Raw genomic sequence first — 7293 nt, forward strand, 5'->3', positions numbered from 1 at the left:
ATCCAACTTATTTTGTGATTTAGGTTTGTGACTTTTAAAATATGGGTCCCCAGAAAAAAAGTTTGGGATACACTGATCTTTCTTATGTGTGAGAGACTTTAACATCATCAAGGAGCTCAAGTGTTGTAGTTTCAGCTAAATCAGTTCTTAGATTAAAGTCTAACAAATATAGGGTGACCAGATGTCCCTATTTACTCAGGACAGTCCCAGTTTTGAGTCCTGTGTCCCCTGTCCCAGCAGATGTATCCAGAAGTATTGATTCATCCCAGTTTTAGACAAGAAATGTCCCAGGTGTCCCTAGTTTTCAGGATGGATGGATGAATATTGGCCAGTAGTAAACAGTGGAATATGTTGTCATTTGTTTTGTTAAAATACAGAAAACCGAGCTTCAAAATGACCATCAGGCAAAAAAATTGACCAATTGAAGTCCCTGTACACAGACCCACGGGTGATGTTTCTCGCTCTTTTCACATATTTATTTATACCAGCAACCATCCCAACCCAAGTCTGGTCCAGTTTTAGATTTTGATGATTTAGTCACCCTAACAAAAAACAAACAGTGATGCACTTCTCCATATCTGGCTCAAATGATCAGGCTCCTGTCTTCTATGAGGACAAAATCAAATATCAGTGTACAGAATAACATTGTGTAACTTCAGTAGTTGAGTTTATTCAAAAACTGCAAAGATATTTTTCACTCACAGCATAAACAGAATCTGCAGAAAGAATGTGATGAGGGGAACCTATACAAATCCTACGCACAGACAATGTTAAATATGCAACCAGCGTAACACAGCGATACATTAAATATGCCCTTGCCTTATCGAATATAATGTACAGTTTAAGAATCTTTGCAGAAATCAGACCAAATAAATGTTTTACACCTATGTCATGTTAAAGATGCACTGTGTAACTTTTCTTGGGGAGGGTTTGTAAACTGCTTGTCTCCATGGAACTGTCTATCTCCATGAAGATAATCAGAAATAGGCCCAGATACAGTTCAGATCTACGGAGAGGCAACTCAGTGTATGTAAAGCCCAATTTATGGTCATGCGTCAAATTGTCTAACCAGGCTGCCTCTGCTCAATTTCATTTCTCTCCAGCGACTAGGTTAGGAATCGGAATACACAAGACACTTCGCAAAAACCCCGGAAGTGCGAGTCCGGAGACCAGCCAATCAGCAAAGAGTCATACATTATGTGTTGGCAAAGATTCCAGAGATCGAGGATTTAAAGTCGGAACAAGGAGAATGTTTGGTGAATTTTATCAAGGGGAAAGACATTATTGCGCATTACATACATCACGACCAAACAGCAGTGACTGGTTAAATAAAAAATGTACCCATCTACCATTGAGCGAACAAATTCTAATGCTTTCGAGACCAGATGTTTTCCACAAAGTGAAACCGGCTGATGAATAAGGCTACAAAAATAGGGACACCTGGGACATTTCTTGTAAAACTGGGACAAATCACTGGTTTTGGATACATCTTGCTGGGACAGGGGACACAGGGCTCAAAACTGGGACTGTCCCGGGTAAATAGGGATGTCTGGTCACCTTAAAATAAGTTGAGTAGCAAAATGAGTGGGGCAAATTCTGGAGGGTGTTATAATAAAATACAAATACAAAAATATCCAATCCTACCAGCATGATTTACGGGATTTGGGAAAAGCTTAATATAACACTTAGCCCCTTTAGCAGCGCATTACATACATCACGACCAAATAGCAGCGATTGGTTAAATAAAAAAAGTAGCCGCCTACTGTCCAGCAAACGAATTCCAACGCTGCGAGGTCAGACAGTTTCTACGAAGTGAAACCGGCTGATGAATCAGGCTACAAATCGTCTGCGTCTCGACACAAAAAGTCTGCATCACCGTGAACCCCCTCCATGAAGCGTCTGCATCGATCGACAAGCACCTCCGAAATTTTGTAACTACGGGTCAAACTGAATCAGACAGTGAGGGGAAGCGACACACACAATACGGACTGTGCTTGGTCCTCTCTACCTCTGCTTTAAATACATTTCCGGTACCCCGCATTCCTGCTTCATTTTGTAAACACGAACGCTGTTTTTAAATCCTCCTCTGAAGAATCAACCAGAGGAACATACTGATCAAAGAGGTGAGGAAATATAATCACCTCTACTCTTCCAAAAGCTACAAAGAGAGCCAAATGTCAAGTAATTCATGGAGGAAGATCGGCAAAAACCTCAGTCGTGACTCAGCTCCCCCCCAGCATTGTGGCGGTGAATTACTTTGCAGTGCATAGACCTCGACACAGATCCATAAAGCAAAACTGACGTCGGCAAGTTGACACAGAACTGTAATTTAATCTTAAGAATATCTGTTTTTCATTATATTTTTAAGCAGGTGGTGGACCCTTTACCATAAAAGTTACACAGTGCACCTTAAATGTGTTTTGATTTGATAATATGTTGTGAAAGCTGAGCATCTTGACATTATTGCTCTTACATCTCGTGTTTTCTCTAAACACATTAGTGACGTTTTAACAGTTTTAAGCGAAGGACAAACTGAGTGGAACAGAGTGCCACAGCAACATTTGGCCGGCCTGCTTCTCCTGGGCACAGTCCAGACTCTTAGACACGGGTGAGACGTGTGGGCATCTGTGCGTCTGTGTCACCGCAACATGAGAGAGAGAGAGTGTTGTGTGTGTGTGTGTGTGTGTGTGTGTGTGTCGGTGTGTGTGTGTCACCGCACCATGACAGTGTGTGTGTGTGTGTGTGTGTGTGTGTGTGTGTGTGTGTTTGTGTCACCGCACCATGACAGTTTGTGTGTGTGTGTGTTTGTCTCACTGTACCATGACAGTGTGTGTGTGTGTGTGTGTGTGTTTGTGTCACCGCACCATGACAGTGTGTGTGTGTGTGTGTGTGTGTGTGTGTTTGTGTCACCGCACCATGACATGTGTGTGTGTGTGTGTGTTTGTCTCACTGCACCATGACAGTGTGTGTGTGTGTGTGTGTGTGTGTGTGTGTGTGTGTTTGTGTCACCGCACCATGACAATGTGTGTGGTGTGTGTGTGTGTGTGTGTGTTTGTGTCACCGCACCATGACAGTGTGTGTGTGTGTGTGTGTTTGTGTCACCGCACCATGACTGTGTGTGTGTTTATGTGTGTGTTTGTGTGTGTGTCTGTGTTACCGCACCAGGACAGTGTGTGTGTGTGTGTGTGTTTGTGTGTGTGTCTGTGTTACCGCACCAGGACAGTGTGTGTGTGTGTGTGTGTGTTTGTGTGTGTGTCTGTGTCACCACAACATGACAGTGTGTGCGTGTGGGTGTGTGTGTTGTGTTTGTGTGTGTGCGCCTGTGTGCCTGTGTCACTGCACCATGAGGGAGACTGTGTGTGTGTGTCACCTCATCATGAGAGTGTGTGTCATGGACATACAATTAATAACATCTGATCTTATTGTTATGGTTATTATATAATTGTTATATATTATTATTACTTAATAACTTATTATAGATCCACGGTGTGTGTGCATGTGTGTGTGTGGGGTGTGTGTGTGTGCATGTGTGTGTGTGGGGTGTGTGTGTGTGTGCATGTGTGTTTCAAAAGAGTGCAAAGACAATACTTCTCCTTTAAGTATCATTATATCACCTGCCTAAAATAAAGGTGCACTCAGGCCTGTGTGTTGCATATGCGTGTGTGTGTGTGTGTGTGTGTGCGTGTGTGTGCGTGTGTGTGTGTGTGTGTGTGTATGTGTGTGTGGTCAGTGCAGTTTAGAGATTACTGCTTGAGGTGAGGCAAACTGACAACAGCTGCTGACAGGCTGGCCACATGACATTGATTTATTTTTGATTCTGGCCTAATACCCTTTCCTCAGCCCATAACTTACACACCCACGTGCACACACGAGTCGGGATGATTGATATAAAAGCTGTCATTCTCCCGCCGAGGCTGTCAGGCTTCTCTTATCTCCATGGCGACGCGGTGACAGGGCTCCATCCATCCCAAACGCTCTGACACACAGATACACAACACATGTAGGACACAGAGCAGCTCACCACATCATAATAATGACATTTTAAATATTTATTTGGGATTTGCCGGGTTTGGAGGACTATCTTTTCCCTTTAGGCCCATATTTTATTTTTTACAAATGTAGGTAACTTGAGCTGGTTTCTGCATGGATTTTAAAAGGAAATGGATGCCTCTCTTCACTTAAATTAGGGTAGATAAAATTCACCAGTCCAATTTTTTATTTTTTTTTAACAAATGTAGGCAATTTGAGCTGTCTGTGTCTGCATGATTTTTTTAAAGGTCCTATATTACACAAATAGTGAGCTTTAAGTCATGTTATAATGCTGTTAACTTATCAAAAACATACCTGGAGTTTTGTTTCATTCACACATGTTTGAGTAAACCTTTATTATTAGTCTGTGTACTTCTCCAAAGCTCAAAATGTGATGTCATGCAGTGGTTTTCAAGATAACAGCTCCTTTCACCTTAGATTCACCTCAAGATTGACAATTCCAAGACTGAAAGCATCCAAACAATTCTAGTGAAGGTGTGTGGAGTTTAAATACACTGTGAAGCACTTCCTGTATCACCACATGACATCACAAGGTGGAGTGTTTTCTGTTTGAGAAAAGAACTCTACAGAAACCTAAATATGCAGGATTTGTGTGTTAAACATGTGAAAGAAACAAAACACAACTCCAGGTCTGTTTTTGATGAGGAAACAACATTAACATAGATCAGAAAATAGAGTAATATGGCCGTTTAAAAATGTATACTTCTCTTTACTTAAATTAGACCAGTTAAAATTCCCCACTTCCCTATAATAATTATAGGTTTTAATTATATATTTTTGTAAACATTTGGTATTGGCATGAAACAGAATTTCACTATGGAACTTTTCTTGTAGAGTCGCCTGTCTTCGCTGTTGCCTGGAATGTTCTGCAGCATGGCATTAGACTTAAGATGTTACCAGGCTAAATTACAGGTCAGATTTGTGATTTTATATTTTTATTTTATTTTATTATTTTTTATTATTATTATTATTTTTTTTTTTTTACTGTTTTTTTTTTAATTTAATTTATTTATTATTTATTATTATTATTATTATTATTATTATTATTATTATATTATTATTATTATTATTATTATTATTATTATTATTATTGTTATTATTATTATTATTATTATTATTGCATTACACAAGTTTTGTAAGCACAGTATTATGTTAAAATTATTTCAACTTGTATGTACCTTATTGTTTTGTAAATGAGCAAGCGCAATTATTATAAACAAAATTGTGAATTATGGCAGTGAAATATGAGCAAGATAGATCTGTTTAATGCCATACTGTGCAACATTCTAGACCTAACATCTCCATGGTGACAAGATAATAAGGGACCTCCACTGGAAAGGTTAGAGTGCACATTTAAGAGTTGCTTGAACGAGATACAGTAGATTGTATGCATATATATTTTTTAAAAAAGATTTTAAAATAGATCCAAGCTGTTTTCTCAGGATCAACTCGCTCCAAATTACACCGGCCGCTTACACAGAACTCCTCTAAGATTTTATATCGAGTTGCTTCTTATTAAATCAACAGGTCTATTGTTTTTGAGACAAGAAAAACAAGAGAAGTGATGTCAAAATTGTACGTAACGCTTTTCTCCACTGTAAGCAACGTAACAATACCACCCTCTAGTGGACATGTTGTGAAACTACAACAAAAACCCAAGTACGATTGATTTTTGTTCAATCTCTTAATTTACCTGAAATCTCATAAAGACCAAAACAAGACAATAAAAAATATATGTAAGTGAAATATTAAGTGAAATATAAGTTAAATAGTTTAGTCTGCCATATGTAGTTAGATACAGTGTTAAATGGAATTGACTGTGAGGATTTTATGCCGTTTTAGTAGTTATTTTTGACCTTTCCCATTAAATTATATTATGCCAGGCCTATAGCCTAAAGCCTATAATCTCTTAAATGTGCACTAAGAAATTTGTGAGTGGTATGGATAAAGCAATAGCCTCAAACAAGAGAAACAGAGCAGTTATGCAAAAATGAATCATCTAAGTTAGTTCATTATCGTCTTCATTTGTAGGCGAACTTGTTACATACAATAACAGAAATAATAGGCTATTTGATTTAAGCACTTCACCACATCTTAAGCCTTTAAAAACAATGATTTAAAATGCTGAACCCACACGGCCTTAGGTTTGACCGTTATTGTTTGCATAGCTCTTAGCAAGGTCACTAGCAGCTCACACAAGTATCTGTGTTTGGCAAACACATTTGTATTGAGATTAGAGCACACCCTCTAGTCAAACTTTCAACAACTCAGCCACTTAGATCTTGTGCAAAGGAGGAATTTCTGAGCAATGGCTCCTGATAATATTGAGCTCCCAAGCTGATAAAATATAGGTTATATAGGCTGACCCACACAGAAACTCAGTCCAGGTCAAAGACCAATGTAACAAGTGACATTTCTGGAGTCTAGAGATGTTAAAACTTTGCCTGGAATGTTTCACAGTATGGCTTTAACATATCTTGTATTTATTCATTTACATACTTTTTGATGTAATTAAATACATTCTGTGTGACTTTGCCTTGCGTAATGAGAATTTAAATACAGTTTTCACAATATTAAGTTTTTGTGTAACATTCTGAGGAAAAGGAATACAATGATTAAACACAACAGTGAAATCCTTAATTTTCTTTTCGAAATTTCGACTGAATTAAATGATTTACTGTGGACAAAAAAAAATCTCACAATTATAATTTTTAGGTCTTGTTAACCAAACAATTTTGACATTTCTATTTGAATAATAATAATAATAATAATAATGGCCTAAAGTGAATTTTCCAGGACTTTGTGGCACCTACATGAGTAGAATTGAGCAGGACTAAAAATGAAATGTTAACCCTTTCCATTCACCTCATGGTTTGGTTTTATAGTTTATAAACATTCAAAATACTGTCAGTGCATTTATTGTCATCTATTTTAAACAAAAGGTGCACACGTTCGGAAATAATCATAATACCCTAATGATAATTTAACAGAACGCTGTAGCTGTGTGAAAGAGATACTGAACTTCCATGACTTTCCCTTTGAATTTACAAATTTCCATGACTTTTCCAGAATTTCCATGACTGTGGGAACTCTGATTTACATGCTTTTTGTTGCCATTAAATACATTCTATGTGACATTGCCTTGAGTAATATAGGAAAAAGATTACAATGATTAAACGCTGTTAATGAGTGAAATCCTTAATCTTCTTTTCATTTTAGGTTGACTTTTTTGGAGTATAAATT

The sequence above is a fragment of the Boleophthalmus pectinirostris genome, unplaced genomic scaffold, assembly GCF_026225935.1.
Source record: "Boleophthalmus pectinirostris isolate CB_2022bp ecotype Guang Dong unplaced genomic scaffold, ASM2622593v1 HiC_scaffold_22, whole genome shotgun sequence".
NCBI lineage: Eukaryota > Metazoa > Chordata > Actinopteri > Gobiiformes > Gobiidae > Boleophthalmus > Boleophthalmus pectinirostris.